Source organism: Panulirus ornatus, chromosome 28 (assembly GCF_036320965.1).
Source record: "Panulirus ornatus isolate Po-2019 chromosome 28, ASM3632096v1, whole genome shotgun sequence".
NCBI classification, from domain to species: Eukaryota; Metazoa; Arthropoda; class Malacostraca; order Decapoda; family Palinuridae; genus Panulirus; species Panulirus ornatus.
The window spans coordinates 15,442,299-15,462,894 of record NC_092251.1 but is presented as its reverse complement, the minus strand read 5'-3'; the positions used below and the strand labels follow the sequence as shown (position 1 = coordinate 15,462,894).

General features: G+C 41.3%; 1 protein-coding gene and 1 pseudogene across 2 annotated transcripts in view; both read left to right on the top strand.

The window, feature by feature from the left end:
* Window positions 1-20,596, top strand: part of LOC139757861 (RNA polymerase-associated protein RTF1 homolog) — a 325,058-nt gene that overhangs the window by 38,753 nt on the left and 265,709 nt on the right. The gene's annotated exons all lie outside the window — the stretch shown is intronic.
* LOC139757744 (uncharacterized) lies at window positions 250-7,736 on the top strand (annotated as a pseudogene).

The window sequence follows — 20,596 nt, the reverse complement described above, 5'->3', positions numbered from 1 at the left end:
GTATTTGTTTCATATGTCCAGCATAATCACGCAATGAATGATATTTATTTCTGTATAGTGATGAAAATTATATGGTTTGTAAAATGATACTCTATAAACAAAAATAAAAAAACATTAAACTTTACCTTACATTTTATGTTTGTAATAGCTCAACCACCAAACATGCCAGTATCATCAACAACTTGACACCGTTCAGTCTGTCTTACAGTCTGGTCTCTACAAGTTAACTTACTACAGTACAAGACTACAATGGACCGTGGTCCATGGAACACCAAGACGAAGTTCTCAACATTGAGATCACCTCTTGTCTCAGGCACTTCTAAGTCTCAGCCTGATGCTCTGTCTGTGGCGGAGACTTCTCAGCCATCTGACAGCCAGATCGCCGCCAGCCAGGACCAGGAGCCTTTTCAGAACCCTTGGCCCCACCTGGAGCACTACATCAAGCTCAGCCATCAGAACAAGGACAACAACAACTACTCTGTTTTGAGTGCCAAAAATGCCACCCAACCAATAAGATTGTTTGAGGTCATGTCACCAGCCTTAATAATTTGAGTCCCACATCAAGAGGACCCACCCATCCTTAGCCATCCAGTTTGAGGAGATCAAGGCTGACTCTGGCTGTGGCAGGCACCACCACCGCTCCAGCAGCAGCAGTGTGCACAGCTCTGACGCAGCCACCCATGAGCTGGCAGCCCACCATCAGCGAGGCCCTGGGCATCTGCTCTGTGAACACTGGTACTGCTGTATGCCAGTCCACTGTTGATCAAAAGATATTCCTTCTTTTCTTTGTTGACTTGATCAGCTGATTAAAGGTCATCATTTCCCTCTGCACCATGGGCAGGCACATTGATGATAAACAGTGGGCAGCCAAGGAGGGCCTCATCTACACTTTTGATGGGCTGACATATTTGGTGACCACTGCCAACTGTTGGACTGCTCACAATAGGTAATTATCATTTATTTATAGATTTATGAATATTTATTGTACTAACTAGTACATTTAATGTGGTTAGTAGAATAGATAATGATGCATATATAGTGAATATTATGGTTTTTTGTTGTAAGAATTGGCATAGATTGAACTTCAGTTTAATTTCAAAATGTTTGAAATAGAACTTGATAATCACTTAACCATTAATCAGTACTAGTCACAATTCAGTGATGTAGTACATTGATATTTCTTTTTGTAATAATTTGCATAAATTAAACTTAACTTTCATTTTAAGATGTTTGAAATATATGTTAATCGTCAGGGTATTATTCAATAATCACATAATCAGAATCACTTAATCTTTGTTTCAGATCTTTTCTTGGCATGACAGCTCACTGGATTGACCCAGTTACCAAGGCCAGGAAGCATGCTGTCCTCACCTGGACCCGTCTGACTGGTCGTCACAATTATGATGTCTTAACGGAGGCTGTGGTCCAGGTCCACAAGAGCTTCAACATTCAGGTCAAGTTAGTCAGGACAACCACTGACAACGGATCAAACTTTGTGAAGGCTTTCCCACCCAGTTTGGAGCCAGGTGGACCTGTTGGCAGACTGCCTGAGGCTGACTCAGACAGTGAGGATGACATGGCTGAGGCTGATGATGCCATCAACATTAACATCCCTTGGCAAACTCCTTGGTGAGGAACATAAGCACCCCAGTCTCCCAGTGCATATGAGGTGTGTGGTTCACACCTTCAATCTGGTGGCCTTCATGGACTTAGGCAAGGGCCTTCTCAAGCAGATGGGCTCTGCTGTCTCTGCCTTCCTTCAATGCCATCAACAAGGAGGCCCATGACAAGGCTCAGGCACTCTTCAATGCCCAGGGGAGGAGCCCTCAGATCAGCATTGCCATTGAGAAGGGACCAGGCAGGAGGCTGGCGGTCCCTGGTAAGACAAGATGGAATACCTTGTATGACTCTATCGTTGTCCTCAACAACATCCTGGCCACCAAGAAGGCTGAGCTCAATAGGGTCCTTAACTGCATGGAGAACCTCTCAGCCTTCAATGACCAGGAGATAACCTTCTTGAAGTGAGGAACAGCTTGGCTGTCTGCCCGCCCCCACTTGACACCCTGGTAGCAGCCATCACCACCCAGTTCAGCCACTACCTGAATGACTGGGACTGCCAGCTTGCAGCTGCCTTCCACCCAAAATTCCGGCTCCACTGGCTGTACAGTAACCTAACAATCTCTTCAAGGCCGCCATGGAGGATGAGGTCGAGAGAGCACTAAGGGACCAAAATGGCGAAAGCGCCACCCGCTCCAGCGACAGCAGCATGTGATAAATGCCGTTCATGCCCGACAACCTCTTTGCTAGGTGGAAGGCTGCTGGCTCAAGTACCAGTGTCAAGCAGAATGCCAAGAAACTTGTTGACACCTGGCAGGACTCCAATGGGAAGGAGGGCATGGGTGACTCTGACTTAATGGAGATCTTCACCATTCTGTCTTCTGCCACAGTGGAATGGCTTTTCTTTCTTCATAAGGACATCCTGAGGCCCAAGAGGTCAAGAGAGCCAGCTGGGCCTAACTTTAAGAAGTTGGTCTTCCTGAAGGACAACTGTGAGTGTGTGACTCATGGACTCTAAAAAGACTCATTATTATATCTAAGTCGTCTGTAATTAGTAATTACTTCTTTTTTACATTTTGAGTTGACTTAATTGCTAATTCTGACTTTGTATATGAATATTGTATGGTACAGTATACTTGTAGTTTAATAAATGTCCCTAAATGTCAGACTTACTTTTCAATTCCTGCTGCAATAATATATTTATTTATTTATTTTGCTTTGTTGCTGTCTCCCGCGTTTGCGAGGTAGTGCAAGGAAACAGACGAAAGAAATGGCCTAACCCACCCCCATACACATGTATATACATACATGTCCCCACATGCAAATATACATACCCATACATCTCAATGTACACATATATATACACACATAGACATATACATATATACACATGCACACAATTCACACTGTCTGCCTTAATTCATTCCCATTGCCACCTCGCCACACATAGAATAACATCCCCCTCCCCCCTCATGTGTGCGAGGTAACGCTAGGAAAAGACAACAAAAGGCCCCATTCATTCCCACTCAGTCTCTAGCTGTCATGCAATAATGCCCGAAACCACAGTTCCCTTTCCACATCCAGGCCCCACAGAACTTTCCATGGTTTACCCCAGACGCTTCACATGCCCTGGTTCAATCCATTGACAGCATGTCGACCCCGGTATACCACATCGATCCAATTTACTCTATTCCTTGCCCGCCTTTCACCCTCCTGCATGTTCAGGCCCCGATCACTCAAAATCTTTTTCACTTCATCTTTCCACTTCCAATTTGGTCTCCCACTTCTCCTCGTTCTCTCCACCTCTGACACATACATCCTCTTGGTCAGTCTTTCCTCACTCATTCTCTCCATGTGCCCAAACCATTTCAAAACTCCCTCTTCTGCTCTCTCAACCATGCTCTTCTTATTTCCACACATCTCTCTTGCCCTTACATTACTTACTCGATCAAACCACCTCACACCACATATTGTCCTCAAACATCTCATTTCCAGCACATCTACCCTCCTGCGCACTACTCTATCGATAGCCCACGCCTCACAACCATACAACATTGTTGGAACCAATATTCCTTCAAACATAGCCATTTTTGCTTTCGGAGATAATGTTCTCGACTTCCAAACATTCTTCAAGGCTCCCAGGATTTTCACCCCCTTCCCCACCCTATGATTCACTTCCGCTTCCATGGTTCCATCCGCTGCCAGATCCACTCCCAGATATCTAAAATACTTTACTTCCTCCAGTTTTTCTCCATTCAAACTTACCTCCCAATTGACTTGACCCTCAACCCTACTGTACCTAATAACCTTGCTCTTATTCACATTTACCCTTAACTTTCTTCTTTCACACACTTTACCAAACTCAGTCACCAGCTTCTGCAGTTTCTCACATGAATCAGCCACCAGCGCTGTATCATCAGCGAACAACAACTGACTCACTTCCCAAGCTCTCTCATCTCCAACAGACTGCATACTTGCCCCTCTTTCCAAAACCTCCCTAACAACCCCATCCATAAACAAATTAAACAACCATGGAGACATCACACACCCCTGCCACAAACCTACATTCACTGAGAACCAATCACTTTCCTCTCTTCCTATACGCACACAAGCCTTACATCCTCGATAAAAACTTTTCACTGCTTCTAACAACTTGCCTCCCACACCATATATTCTTAGTACCTTCCACAGAGCATCTCTATCAACTCTTATCATATGCCTTCTCCAGATCCATAAATGCTACATACAAATCCATTTGCTTTTCTAAGTATTTCTCACATACATTCTTCAAAGCAAACACCTGATCCACACATTCTGTACCACTTCTGAAACCACACTGCTCTTCCCCAATCTGATGCTCTGTACAAGCCTTCACCCTCTCAATCAATACCCTCCCATTTGATTTACCAGGAATACTCAACAAACTTATACCTCTGTAATTTGAGCACTCACTCTTATCCCCTTTGCCTTTATACAATGGCACTATGCACGCATTCCGCCAATCCTCAGGCACCTCACAATGAATCATACATACATTAAATAACCTTACCAACCAGTCAACAGTACAGTCACCTCCTTTTTTGATAAATTCCAATGCAGTACCATCCAAACCTGCTGCCTTGCCGGCTTTCATCTTCCGCAAAGCTTTTACTACCTCTTCTCTGTTTACCAAATCATTTTCCCTAACCCTCTCACTTTGCACACCACCTTGACCAAAACACCCTATATCTGCCACTTTATCATGAAACACATTCGACAAACCTTCAAAATACTCACTCCATCTCCTTCTCACATCACCACTACTTGTTATCACCTCCCCAATAGCGCCCTTCACTGAAGTTCCCATTTGCTCCCTTGTCTTACGCACTTTATTTACCTCCTTCCAGAACATCTTTTTATTCTCCCTAAAATTTAATGATACTCTCTCACCCCAACTCTCATTTGCCCTCTTTTTCACCTCTTTCACCTTTCTCTTGACCTCCTGTCTCTTTCTTTTATACATCTCCCACTCATTTGCATTTTTTCCCTGCAAAAATTGTCCAAATGCCTCTCTCTTCTCTTTCACTAATAATCTTACTTCTTCATCCCACCACTCACTACCCATTCTAATCAACCCACCTCCCACACTTCTTATGCCACAAGCATCTTTTGCGCAAGCCATCACTGCTTCCTTAAATGCATCCCATTCCTCCCCCACTCCCCTTACCTCCTTTGTTCTCACCTTTTTCCATTGTGTACTCAGTCTCTCCTGGTACTTCCTCGCACAAGTCTCCTTCCCAAGCTCACTTACTCTCACCACCCTCTTCCCCCCATCATTCTCTCTTCTTTTCTGAAAACCCATACAAATCTTCGCCTTCGCCTCCACAGGATAATGATCAGACATCCCTCCAGTTGCACCTTTCAGCACATTAACATCCAAAAGTCTCTCTTTCGTGTGCCTGTCAATTAACACTTAATCCAATAACGCTCTCTGGTCATCTCTCCTACTTACATACGTATACTTATGTATATCTCGCTTTTTAAACCAGGTATTCCCAATCACCAGTCCTTTTTCTGCACATAAATCTACAAGCTCTTCACCATTTCCATTTACAACACTGAACACCCCATGTATACCAATCATTCCCTCAACTGCCACATTACTCACCTTTGCATTCAAATCACCCATCACTATAACCCGGTCTTGTGCATCAAAACCACTAACACACTCATTCAGCTGCTCCCAAAACACTTGCCTCTCATGATCTTTCTTCTCATGCAATAATATCTGGTAAATTAACTTCATGGTATTGATTTGATTACCAGGGTTTCAAGACAGTACATTTTTAATAGAAATTAAAAAGATTACTAAACAAAAAATGATTCAAAACTTGTAGGAAATGCTTACTTATTCTTGAATTTAGCATAAGTAAGCATTGTCTATGGGTTTTGAACTTTTTCTTTGTTTTTTAGATTTTTTCTAAAAAAGTTATTGTTATCGGACTATCATTAACTTTCAATGACTAGGTATTGAAATGGTTAGATTATTGATATTGGACTTAAAAATTAGGTTTATTGAATTATCATTATCGAAGTTGATTTTTTAATTGACAGTGTCAACACTGTCCATCATTGTATCAACATTCTTTCATACAGTTTTCCTGGTATACTTAACAGACTTATTACCCTATAATTGCTACAAACATCCTGAGTACCTTTTTCTTTGAATAAAGGAACAATTATAGCTTACACCTAATCCTCAGGCACAAACTTCTGTGTATATGCTAAATTCATATCGGATGTATCCACTTTATCACACTTTCTCCTCCATACTTTAGCATTTCTGCCATAATCCCGTTCACTGCCTTTTATGTTGTCAGCTTCATTATTGCCTTTCTTATCTCCCTTTTTTGCTGTAGACCCTTGCACTTGCATCCTCTTCCTTCCATCCTCCATACCCATGCATGTGACATCTACTGCCTCCTCTTCTCCCACATTCATTAGTTCTTCAAAATACTCTTTCCATCTCCCTTTCACTCTCTCCTTTTGATTTAGCAATTCCCCTTCCTTACTTTTCACATGAAGATTTCCACTCTTACATCCACTTCTTTCCTTTTTCACCTTCTTCCAGTATAGTTCTTATTATCCTGAAACTTTTCATTTAACTTCCTTCCAAAATCTTCGCCTACTCTTTTGTTGCTTTCCTCTGTCAGCTTCTTAACATTCTGCTTATGTATTTTATATTCTTCCCTCCTCCTTTGCTGAACTTCCACTGGTACATTCCTGTTGAGCAATCTACCATATGCTTTTTTCTTCTCTTCCACAGCATTTCAAATCTCTTCTGCCTACCATGCATTGCCCTTTTTATTCCTATATCTCACGACCTCTATCCAACGACAAATTCTACAACCTCTAATAGTATTTCTTTAAGAATTTTAAACACGTCATTCACCTGTGACTGCATCCCTACATTCACTGCACTTCCATCTTAGCTTTCAGTTACTTTCCTTTCATGCTCGTCTCTGCATTTTTTCTGATTCATCTTTGCGCTTACCAAAACTTTTACCTCTCCATTCTTCCTTATGCTGTGTCTCCACTTCACTCTGACCCTCAGCCCCCACAAGAACTGGAAAATGGTCAGAGTCTCCAAGGAATCTTCTCATAACTCTAGCATGTAGTATGGCCTTTCTCAGTCTTTCATCCACTGCTACACAGTCAGCCAAAGCTTTTTGCTCTTTTCTTCCATCATTCCTCATTCATATATACCTGTGGATCATCTTGTGCTGAAAAAAGGTGTTTTCAAGGAATAAACCCCTCTCAACACAAACATCCACAAGATAACTTCCATTCTCATTTACTCCAGGCACTCCTTATTGTCTCACCAATTTCATCACATCAGCTAGTACGACTATGTTTCTCTCATTCTCAAAACCATTTATACAGTTATTCAAATTTCTCCATAAAAGCTTTATTTCATCCTTACCTTGTAGTCTTCATATTCAGAGGCACATATACACATACTCATACATACCTCACAATCCTAGTCTTTCCTTTTACCCACTCTATTCTTGATCCATTCCGTCCACGCTCTGGAACACCCTCCCACACTCTTGGTGATAGCAGAATTGCACATCCTTCTTTCCAACTTCCTTGATAATTTTCACTCTATTCTTGATCCATTCCGTCCACGCTCTGGAACACCCTCCCACACTCTTGGTGATAGCAGAATTGCACATCCTTCTTTCCAACTTCCTTGATAATTTTCACTCTATTCTTGATCCATTCCGTCCACGCTCTGGAACACCCTCCCACACTCTTGGTGATAGCAGAATTGCACATCCTTCTTTCCAACTTCCTTGATAATTTTCACTCATTCCTATCCAATCAGTGGACTTATACCATATATTGCAAGAGCTCTAATATGCAGAAAGACTTTACAAGGATAAGAAGTCTTGCAATAACCCAAATAATGCAACAGTGTAACATCAACAGGAGAGAGGCAAAACTACTTATTAAGCAAACCTAAGATAGTATAAAGTGAGTATTTCAGAGAAAGCACTACAGATAAGTACCAAGAAACATATAAGGAATTGGATTTGACCTTTAGTAAACATGATAGGGAACCCATTATGGATGACAAAAGTATAGCAACAACCCTGAACATGTTTTTCAGTTCTATTTTCATGCTGGAGAACAGCTTTGTGTATTTTGAGGCAGTGATAAATAGTTCACAAATAATACTGAAATTTGTTGTCATGGCTAGGGAAGTACTAACACAGATAGATTAACTGAATACTAATAAAAGTCTAGGTCTATATCATTTCTATCCATATTATTATATTTATTTATTTATTTTGCTTTGTCGCTGTCTCCTGTGTTAGCAAGGTAGCGCAAGGAAACAGACGAAAGAATGGCCCATCCCACCCACTTACACATGTATATACATACACGTCCACACGCACCAATATACATACCTATACCTCTCAACTTATACATATATATATACACACACAGACATATACATATATACACATGTACAAAATTCATACTGTCTGCCTCTATTCATTCCCATCGCCACCCCGCCACACATGAAATAAAGACCCCCTCCCCTGCATGTGTGTGAGGTAGCGCTAGAAAAAGACAACAAAGGCCACATTCGTTCACACTCAGTCTCTAGCTGTCATGTATAATGCACTGAAACCACAGCTCCCTTTCCACATCCAGGCCCCACAGAACTTTCCATGGCTTACCCCAGACACTTCACACGCCCTGGTTCAATCTGTTGACAGCACGTCAACCCTGGTATACCACATCGTTCAAATTCACTCTATTCCTTGCACGCCTTTCACACTCCTGCATGTTCAGGCCCCAATCACTCAAAATCTTTTTCACTCCATCTTTCCACCTCCAATTTGGTCTCCCACTTCTCCTCATTCCCTCCACCTCTGATACATATATCCTCTTTGTCAATCTTTCCTCACTCATTCTCTCCATGTGCCCAAACCATTTCAAAACACCCTCTTCTACTCTCTCAATCACACTCTTTTTATTACCACACATCTCTCTTACCCTATTAATACTTACTCGATCAAATCACCTCACACCACATATTGTCCTCAAACATCTCATTTCCAGCACATCCACCCTCCTCCGCACAGCTCTATGTATAGCCCACGCCTCACAACCATATAACATTGTTGGAACCACTATTCCTTCAAACATACCCATTTTTGCTTTCCGAGATAATATTCTTGACTTCCACACATTCTTCAATGCTTCCAGAACTTTCGCCCCCTCCCCCACCCTATGATTCACTTCCGCTTCCCTGGCTCCATCTGCTGCCAAATCCACTTCCAGATATCTAAAACACTTCACTTCCTCCAGTTTTTCTCCATTCAAACTTACCTCCCAATTGACTTGTCTCTCAACCCTACTGTACCTAAAAACCTTGCTCTTATTCACATTTACCCTCAGCTTTCTTCTTTCACGCACTTTACCAAACTCAGTCTCCAGCTTCTGCAGTTTCTCACACGAATCAGCCATCAGCGCTGTATCATCAACGAACAACAACTGACTCACTTCCCAAGCTCTCTCATCTCCAACAGACTGCATACTTGCCCCTCTTTCCAAAACTCTTGCATTCACCTCCCTAACAACCCGATCCATAAACAAATTAAACAACCATGGAGACATCACACACCCTTGCCGCAAACCAACATTCACTGAGAACTAATCACTTTCCTCTCTTCCTACACGTACACAAGCCTTACATCCTCAATAAAAACTTTTCACTGCTTCTAACAGCTTCCCCCCCCAACCCCCCAACCCCCCACCCCACCCCACCCCACCACTACCATATATTCTTAATACCTTCCACAGAGCATCTCTATCAGCTCTATCATATGCCTTCTCCAGATCCATAAATGCTACATACAAATCCATTTGCTTTTCTAAGTATTTCTCACACACATTCTTCAAAGCAAACACCTGACCCACACATCCTCTACCACTTCTGAAACCACACTGCTCTTCCCCAATCTGATGCTCTGTACATGCCTTCACCCCTCTCACTGAATACCCTCCCATATAATTTACCAGGAATACTCAACAAACTTATACCTCTGTAATTTGAGCACTTGCTTTTATCCCCTTTGCCTTTGTACAGTGGCACTATGCAAGCGTTCCTCCAATCCTGAGGCACCTCACCATGAGTCATACACACATTAAATAATCTTACCAACTAGTCAACAATACAATCACCCCCTTTTTTGATAAATTCCAATGCAATACCATCCAAACCTGGTGCCTTTTCTATCTATAAGTAAATATAATCATCAAACAGGAAATTGCCAAACTGTTAACCTATATTTTTAGTACATCTCTCCACAGTGGAATAGTACAATAGGACTGGAGAGTGGCAGATGTTACCCCTAATGCAGAAAGAGAAGCCATGAAATCCTTGGCAGTTACCATCCTTGTAGCCTTACATCTTTCATATGTAATCTTTTGTAGGAGGAGTTGACTACTATAGATAATCTTGAGCTGCAGTCTTATCAGTAAAAGACAGCATGATTTTAGAAGGTGCAAGTCATACTTTACAAACCTCCATGGTTTTATCATATATCATAAAAATATTTAGATGAAAGCAATAGATAGTATATTTGTGGACTTCCAAAATGTATTGGTCAAAGTCCTCTAGTTAAATTGATGCATCAAGTCTTGGTTTATGGGATTACTGGAGGCAAAGAATTGTAATAAGTTGTGAATCATCACTGTGGTCACCTGTTACTAGTAGGGTCCCCTAGGTGTTTGTCCTGGGGCCTATACTTTTTGTCATTTATATTAATGATAGTGTAGTGCTGAATGACTTTATCCAGATTAGCACATAACCAAAAATCTGCAATTCTAGGTTAACTGAAGAAGATTGGCTAGAATTACTAGATGATATTGATGAAATGCTGAATGCTGTAGAATATGGCAAATGTCATTTAATGTTAATAAATGTCAGCTGTTGTAGGTAGGAAACCTCAACAAGAAATTCAGTTGTGAACTGATGGACCACAAGACAAAGGATGCCACTTGTGTAAGATATTTAGTGGCCACTGTCTCCAACAACTTCAAACTCTCCCAGCGTTGAAATGAAGTTACCACGAAAGCAAATAGAATGTTAGGATTTATTAACAAAAACTTTACATACAAAAACAAAGATGTGATATTGCCACCATACTATACACATTCTTCAGTGCTCCCAGAACCTTTGTCCCCTCCCTAACCTTATAAGTAACTTCTGCTTCCATTTGTCCATTTGCTGCTATGTCCACTCCCAGATATCTAAAACACTTCATTTCTTCCAATTTTTCTCCATTCACATTCACAATCCATCTGACCAATCCCTTACTCCTGCTAAACTTAACAACCTTGCTTTTATTCACATTCACTCAAATTTCTTCTTTCACACATTCTTCTAAACTCAGTCACCAATTTCAGCAGTTTCTCACTTGAATCTGCTGCCAGTGCTGTACTATCAGCAAGCAACACCTGACTTACTTCTCAGGCCCCTCTCATTCCTTTTAGATTGCATAGTTGCCCCTATCTCTATGACTCACATTTACCTCCCTCACCACCCCACCTATAAACAAATTAGACAACCATGGTGACATTGCACACTCCTGCCTCAGACAAACTTTCCCTTGGAACCATTCCCTCTCCTCCCTTCCTACTCATACACAAGCCTTATGATAAAAAGTTTCTTAATGCTTCTAACAGCTTTCATCTCACATTGTATATTAAGATTTTCCAGAAAGCATGTCTATCAACCCAGTCATATGCTTTTTCTGGATCCATTAATGCCTCATACAAATCCACATGTTTTTCTAAATATTTTTCACATTCTTTACAGCAAACACCTGATCCACACATCCTCTACCACTTCTGAAACCACACTGCTCCTCCCCATCTGATACTCTGGACATAACTTCACCCTCTCAATCAGTACCTTCCCATGCCACTTACCAGATATACTCAATAAACTTCTACCCTTATAGTTTGAATACTCATCTTTATCCCCCTTGCCTTCATACAGTGGCACTATACATGCATTCCACCAGTCCTCAGGCACCTCACCATGATCTACATGTATATTGAAAATCCTTGCTTTCCAATCAATAACATAGTCACCCCCTTTCTTAATAAATTCAACTGTGGTGCCATCCAGTATGTCCTCCTTGCTGCATTTTATCTTCTGCAAGGCTTTTGCCACCTCTTTTCTCTTCACCAAACCACTGTTTATGACTCTCACTTTCCATACCACCCCCACTGAAACATACATCTGCCATTCTGTCATTGAATACATTTAAGGATCCTTCAAAGTACTCACCCCATCTTTTCACTTCATCACTACCTGTTATTACTTCCCCTTTTGTCCCTTCACCAATGTTCCCATTTGTTCTCTTGTCTTTTGCACATTATTTACCTCCTTCCAAAACTTCTTATCTTCCCTGAAGTTTACTGATACTTGATTAGCCCTACTCTCATTTGCCATCTTTTTCAACTCCTACACCTTTTTCTTGACCTCCTGCCACTTTCTGATGTATCGCACAATCATTTGCACTTATTCCCTGTAAGTACCATCCAAATGCATCTCTTTTCTCTTTCACTAGCATCTTTACTTCATCATACCATTCACTATCCTTTATAATCTGCCTAACTACCACCTTTTGCATGTCATGCTCATCTCTTGCACGTGCCACCACTACTTCCCTAGATATCTCCCACTCCTCACCCACTCCCTTAGCTTCATTTACGCTCACCTTTCGCCATTCTACATCCAATATTTTCTGGTATTTCTTCACACAGGTCTTCTTTTAAAGCTCACTTACTCTCATCACTCTTTTCCCTTTAATTATTTCCTCTTTTTCAAAAACCTCTGTGAATCTTCACTCTTGCCTCTGCAGGATATTGATCAGCTACCCTTCTCAGCACGTTTGCATCCAGAAGTCTCTCTTTTACATGCCTATCAATTGATATGTAATCTTATAATGCCCATTGATCATCTTTCTTACACACATACTTATACTTGCGTATATCTCCCCTTTAAACCAGGTATTCATGATCACCAATTTTTTTTCAACACACAGCTCCTCAAGCTCTTCATTATTTCCATTCACTAGTTTTCAGCTGCACCCCAGTTATATCTTCAACTGCCCCATTGCTTACCTTCTTATTTAAGTCACCCATCACTAATACCCTTTTTTGTACATCAAATCTGCTGACACACTCAGCTTGCCTCGTGATATTTCTTCTCGTAAACACCATTAATCACTCATCTTTCACCATCCACTTCCAGTTTTACCCACATCAGTCCAGAATTTACTTCCTTACACTCTATCACACTTCAACAACTCATGCTTCAGAAGTAGTGCGACTCTGACCTTAGCTCTTGTCCTCTCACCAACCTCTGACTTTACTCCTGAGATATATCCAACCCATTCTTCCCCTTTACCCTTGAGCTTTGTTTCACTCAGAGCCAGAACATCTAGGTTTCTTACCTCAAACATACTACCTATATCTCTCTCCTCATCTTTGTTGCATTCACACACATTCAGACAACCCAATCTGAGCCTTCATGGACCATGAGCACTCCCCACCTGGCTTTTGTTTCCTCTTTTAGAAAGTGAAATACAAGAAGAGTTTCTAGAGGTCACTCCTGCCCCTTCAAATCATTCTTGCTCTGATGCCATTGCATCAGTGACAGCATATACTGAACCATGAAACTCTTCCCTTCCCAGTAACCCACCCTTCTTTAACTTTTTGCTCAAAATAATTGCAGAGCTCTTCTTCAAAGATCCAAGCATACTTTCATGAAAAGAAAGTATGCTGATTTGACTTCTTTTACTGACAAATCTTTTTGGTCCTTAGCCAAAAGCACATCCAATCACTTCTGTAATTCAAACTTTCCTCCTTATTTCTTACCTGATCAATCTATTGCTAACTTTCCAACTGATAAGTCACTCTTTCTGGCTCCTCTTCCTTTTACTCAACTTTGGATGTTTTAGATTCTAAAACTCTTCATCTCCTCTCTTAGAACCTGTGCCATCTCCTATATTCTCCTCACACCAGGTCTTCTAGGTACTCTCCTTGAGTTCTTAGGGAGTGTTCTTGAACTAGCACCAATCGTGCTTGCATATTTCACCTGTCTCAGAATCCAGACTTTTACCTTTACTTGGAAGCTTGCCTTGGTACAGCCCATTGCTAAGAAGGGAGACTGTTCTAATCCCATGTACTATTGCCCCATTGCTCTCACTTCTACCTTCTCCAAGGTCTTTGAACTTCTCCTAAACGTACTTTCTCAGACACTTGGTGTTTAAACATTTGGAATTTTATTACCTTCTTTCAGATCAACAGTATGGACTTTGCAGAGATCTCTTGTGACTTGACCCAGGTCCTCCTTTCTCAAGGATTTTTGTAAAATTTTTGTTGTAGCCCTTGACATCTCCAAAGAATTTGATACATTGTGTCATAACTCTGCTTTCAAAACTCCCTTCCTCTGGTATCACTGCTTCTCTGTGTTCTTTAATGTATAGTTTCCTCTTAGGCTGATTGATCACAGTAGTCATCAATGGAGCAAAGTCCTCCTCCTGTTGTATCAAGAGTGATGCTCCTTAGGGTTGTATCATATAAACTGTTCTTTTTCTCTCAATAAAATGATCTTCTCTCTTCTACTTTTAAACCTATTCATGTTTATGCTGATGATTCCACTTTACTTACTTTAACCCTTCTTTTCCTACCCTCTTCTCTTTGGTACTTATTCTCTCTCTCTCATGCTGATCATGTTTTCATGCAGTTTGGACCTTTGCAGCAATTTGGGGTGGGGATCATTGACCTTGTGAAGTTTAATAGTGCTAAAACACAGTTTATGCTTGTATCTCGAAGTCATTTAATTCTCTACAATCAGTTTCAAAATGCCACAATTCAGGCAAGTAATGAAATAGGGCATATCCCTATATAATCAACATCACAAAGTCTGCTTCTAAAAGGTGTGAGTGTTGGATAGTTACCATAATTATTTTTTTCATGAACAGTTGTTTCATAACTGCAGGGATTTCATTTGCTCAAGTATTGAATACTGCTCACACATCCTGGATGGTCCATCCTCCATATCTCTAACTAGAGTGGAATCAAAAGCCTTCTCTCACATGGATTCTCCTGGCATCACCTTTTCAGCCTTTCCTTTCCATATATTGCAGTGTTGCTGCTTTCTCTCAGTTACATAGGTATTATTTTGGCCATTGTTCTCACAGAGTGTCTGCATTTGTCCCCACTTTCAAGGTTTGTACTGATGGCATACATTTAGCTGCTGTTTCTGAGAGATTCTCTGTGGAAACCAGTTGTGTGAGGATTGGCTGTTAAGATGTCTCCTTCTGTAACATGTGGTTTTGATTGAATAAGCTGTAAAAGAGCAGGAGAAATTTATGGTATTAAAAAAAGTGTGGTTGAGAGAGCAAAAGAAGGTGTGCTTGAATGGTTTGAACATACCTGTTTTAATGGCACCTACCCATTCAGCCATCCCATCTAAGAATGAATATTGGCACTTCAACAAAGCTGACTGGAAGAACTTACATAACTTCTTTTCTGACTTTCCTTGGGTAAATTACCCTCTCTCATGTGGTGATGCCTCAGTCTCCACCAAACACATAACAAAGGTTATTCTTATGGGAATGGAAGTGTTTATCCCCTCTTCCTCAAAGATGACCTCTTTTTTCAAGCCATGGTATAACCATTCCTGTTCTGAGGCCATTCTGGCAGGGGATCTGGTATATTGGGATTGGAACAACTCTTCTGACTCTTATACAGCTTTTATCACTGCCTGTAATCATTGCAAGCATATTATCTGTGAGGCAGAGCATTCCTTTATTCAAAGGAAGTGCAATGACTTTTCCTTATCATCCACGATTGGTCTTTCTAGTCTTTAGCTAAGGTCATTTCTAACGAGGTGTCGGAGGTGGAGGGAACGAGGAGAAGAGGGAGACCAAATTGGAGGTGGAAAGATGGAGTGAAAAGGATTTTGTGTGATCGGGGCCTGAACATGCAGGAGGGTGAAAGGAGGGCAAGGAATAGAGTGAATTGGAGCGATGTGGTATACAGGGGTTGACGTGCTGTCAGTGGATTGAATCAAGGCATGTGAAGCGTCTGGGGTAAACCATGGAAAGCTGTGTAGGTATGTATATTTGCGTGTGTGGACGTGTGTATGTACATGTGTATGGGGGGGGTTGGGCCATTTCTTTCGTCTGTTTCCTTGCGCTACCTCGCAAACGCGGGAGACAGCGACAAAGTATAAAAAAAAAAAAAAAAAAAAAAAAATTTCTAACGACTGTTACCCTACCTTATCTTCACTTTTCCATTCTGACGGTGCTACATCTGTCTCTCCCAATGACAAAGCAACTCCTTTTGGTTCCTGTTTCTCCTCCTAGCTCCACCTTGGATGACTAGCATTCCTTCACCCCATGATGCTCTTCTTACTAATCCTATGCCCCTCCCTGTAATCTTTTGGACTGTCCAAAAAGCACTTCTCTCTTTGGACACAAGCAAAGCTTCTGGTCCCTTTGTACTGAGTGTTCCCCTGAAGTTGCACCTGTGCTTGCACATCTACCATACATGTAAAAGCTAAACTTTTCCTCCTCCTTGGAAGTATGTATTGATACATCCCATCCCTAAGAAGGGTGACTGTGCTGACCCCCTCTCACTATCATCCTGTTGCTTTGACATCAACCATTTCCAAACCTTGAATCCCCCCTCAGCTTCCATGTCATTAGACACCTGGAAACTCAGTCTTCTCTCTGATCACCAGTATGACTTCTGTAAGACAAGATCCACTGGTGATATTCTTTCCTATCTTACTAATGTATTATCATCATTCCTGAAAGACTTTTGGGAATCATGTATAGTTGAGAGGGTGTGGACTTGGAGTTTAATCTCTAAGCTCTTCTCTTTTGGCTTTCTTTCACTTTGCTCCATTGTATCTAGCTTCCTCTCTGGCAGATCCATCTTTGTGGTTGGTGATGGATCATCCTCCCCCTTTTTCCATCAGCAGCAGTGTCCCTCAGTGGTCTGTCCCATCCCCTACACTTTTTCTCCTTTTTTTTCAACAATTTCATCTCTTCCACAAATAATCAGTTGCCCTCATATGCTTGTGACTCAACACTGCATTCATCCTCATCCATCAGTTCTCCTCCCTCTTCTCTCACTCAGTCTGCGTTTCATCTTGTCACAGCTTCATCAATAAACTGAGACGTGGAGAGGATATCTTAGTGGGGTAGATGAAATCTAGTTAAATTTGATACCTCCAAGACCCAGTTTCTACCCATCTGTCTATTGAAAATTCCACACTACTCTTGTCTCTCCTTTGACAGTTCTGTAATTCCACCTCTTGACTCAGTGGACATACTTGGTATTACTTTAACATCCAGTCTTTCTTGGAAACCCTACATTACAGGAATAGCTAAGTCTGCCTTAAAGAATCTGGGTGCCCTGTTTGAATAACAAAACATTTTTTCTTTTGAACAGTTACTCCATTTATGCAGAGGATTGATTCATCCATGTAGTGAGTACTGCTCTCACATCTAGGATGGTTCTAACTCTGCATCCTTACTTAACAGGGCTGGGTCAAAAGCAGTCCAACTTAAGACTTTAGAAAAAAAGTTTATCTAAACTTTATCAGGCTAACTTCTAAACTTGATCATCTTGCCCTATGTTGCGATTTTGGTTCACTTTCTGTTTTCTACAGGTATTAGATTGGCTTTTGCTCCTGAGAGCAAGCTCCTTGTATGCCTCCACCACTAGCTAGATGATGCAATACTTGGCAAGCTGCTGCAACTCAGGGGTGGATTGTTTTGATAACTGTTTCTTTCCCTACACTTCTTAGCTGTGAATAGCTCTGAAACTCACTACCTTCTCATGTCTTTCCCAGTAACTGGTACATTTTATAAGACATTTTTTACTTCCTCCAATTTTTTAAATACTTTCCCTTGTCTTTTCATTTTCCCTTTCATAATCTATATATTTCAGTTAAGGCCCAACTTTGATGTGGACTTTTTTCGTGACTGGGTATTAGTGTTGGGTGATTTGAATGTAAAGGTGAGTAATGTGGCAGTTTAGGGTATAATTGGTGTACATGGGTTATTCAGTGTTGTGAATGAAAATGGTGAAGAGCTTGTGGATTTGTGTGCTGAAAAGACTGGTGATGGGGAATACCTGATTGAAAAATGGAGAGATATATGTAAGTATGTGTATGTATGTATGTGAGTAAGAGAAATGGTCAGAGGGTATTATTAGATTAAGTGTTAATTGATAGGTGTTTAAAAGAGACTTTTGGATGTTAATGTGCCGAGAGTGGCAGCTGGTGGGATGTCTGATCTTGTGGAGTTGAAGATGAAGATTTGTAGAGGTTTTCAAAAAAGAAGAGAGAATGTTGGGGAGAAGAGAGTGGTGAGAGTAAGTGGGCTTGGAAAGGTGACTTGGGTGAGGAAGTACCAGGGGAGATTGATTGTAGAATGGCAAAAGGTGAGAGCAAATGACATCAGGGAAGTGGGTGAGGAATGGGATGTATTTAAGAAAGCAGTGATAGCTTGTGCAAAAGATACATGTGGAAAAGTGGGAGGTGGATAGATTAGAAAGGTAGTGAGTGGTGGGATGAAGAAGTAAAGTTGTTTGTGAAAGAGAAAAGAGAGGTGTTTAGACGATACTTACAAGGAGTGCAAAGGACTGAAAGATGTATAAAAGAAAGTAGCATGAGGTCAGGAGGAAGGTGTAAAGGTTGAAAAAGAGGGCAGTTGAGAGTTGGGGTGAGAGAGCATCATTAAACTTTAGGGAGAATAAGATGTTTTGGAAGGAGGTAAATAACATGCGAAAGACAAGAGAACATATGGTAACATCAGTGAAGTGGGGAATGGGGACAAGGTGGGGAAGTAATAACAGGTAGTGATGAATTGAGAAGGAAATAGAGTGAGTATTTGGAAGGTTTGTTGAATGTGTTTGGTGATAGAGTGGCAATTGTAGGGTGTTTTGGTTGGAGTGGTGTGCAAAGTGAGAGGGTCAGGGAGAATGGCTTTAAGAGAGAAGAGGTGTTGAGAGCCTTGTGGAAGATGAAGTCCGGTAAGGTGGAGGGTTTGGATGGTATTGCAGTTGAATTTGTTAAGGAAGTGGGGGACTGTTGTTGATTGGTTGGTTAGGATATTCATTATATGTATGGATTATGGTGAAGTGCCTGAGGATTGGCAGAATGTATGAATAGTGCCATTGCACAATGGCAAAGGGGATAAAGGTGAGTGTTCAAACTACAGAGGCACAAGTTTGTTGAGTATTCCTGGGAAATTGTACGGGAGGATATTAATTGAGAGGATGAAGGCATGTACAGAGAACCGGATTGGGGAGCAGTGTGGTTTTCAGAAGTGGTAGAGGATGTGTTGATCAGATGTTTGCCTTGAAGAATGTATGTGAGAAATATTTGGAAAAACAGATGGGGCGAGTATGCAGTCTGTTAGAGATAGGAGGGCTTGGGAAGTGTCACTTGTTGTTCGCCGATGGTACAGCACCAGTGGCTTATTCGAGTAAGAAACTGCAGAGGTTGGTGACTGAGTTTGGAAAAGTGTGGGAAAGGAGACAGTTGAGAGTAAATGTGAATAAGAGCAAGGTTACTAGATTCAGCAGGGTTGAGGGACAAGTTGGTTGAGATTTAAGTTTGAATGGAAAAAAATTAGGGGAAATGAAGTGTTTTAGATATCTGGGAGTTGACATAGAAGCAAATGGAACCATGGAAGCAGAAGTGAGTCACAGGGTGGGGGAGGGGGCGAAGGATCTGGGAGTGATGAAGAATGTGTGGAAAGAGAGAACGTTATCTTGGAGAGCAAAAATGGGCATGTTTGAAGGAACAGTAGTTCCAACAATATTGTATGGTTGCGAGGTATGGGCTGTAGATAGGGTTATATGGAAGAGGATGGATGTGTTGGAAATGAAATGTTTGAGGACAATATGTGGTGTGAGGTGATTTGATTGAGTAAGTAATGAAAGAGTAAGTGAGATGTGTGGTAATATAGAGCATAGTTGAAAGAGCAAGAGAGAGTGTGTTGAAATGGTTTGGACATATGAAGAGCATAAGTAATGAAAGGTTGACAAAGAGGGTATATGTGTCAAAGGTGGAGGGAACAAGGAGCAGTGGGAGACCAAATTGAAGGTGGAAGGATGGAGTGAAAAAGATTTTGAGTGATTGGGGCCTGAACATTCAGGAGGGTGAGAGGCATGTAAGGAATTGAGTGAATTGGAACAAAGTGGTATACAAGAGTCAATGTGCTGTCAGTGGACTGAGCTAGGGCACATGAAATGTCTGCAGTAAACTATGGAAAGGTCTATGGGGCCTGGATGTGGAAAGGGAGCTGTGGTTTTGGTGAATTGCACATAACAGCTAAAGACTAAGTTTCTACAAATGTGGCCTTTTTTGTCTTTTTTCCTGGCACTTCCTTGTTGAAGTAGGTGCAATAACGAGTGATTTATTGGGAGAATCCAGGAG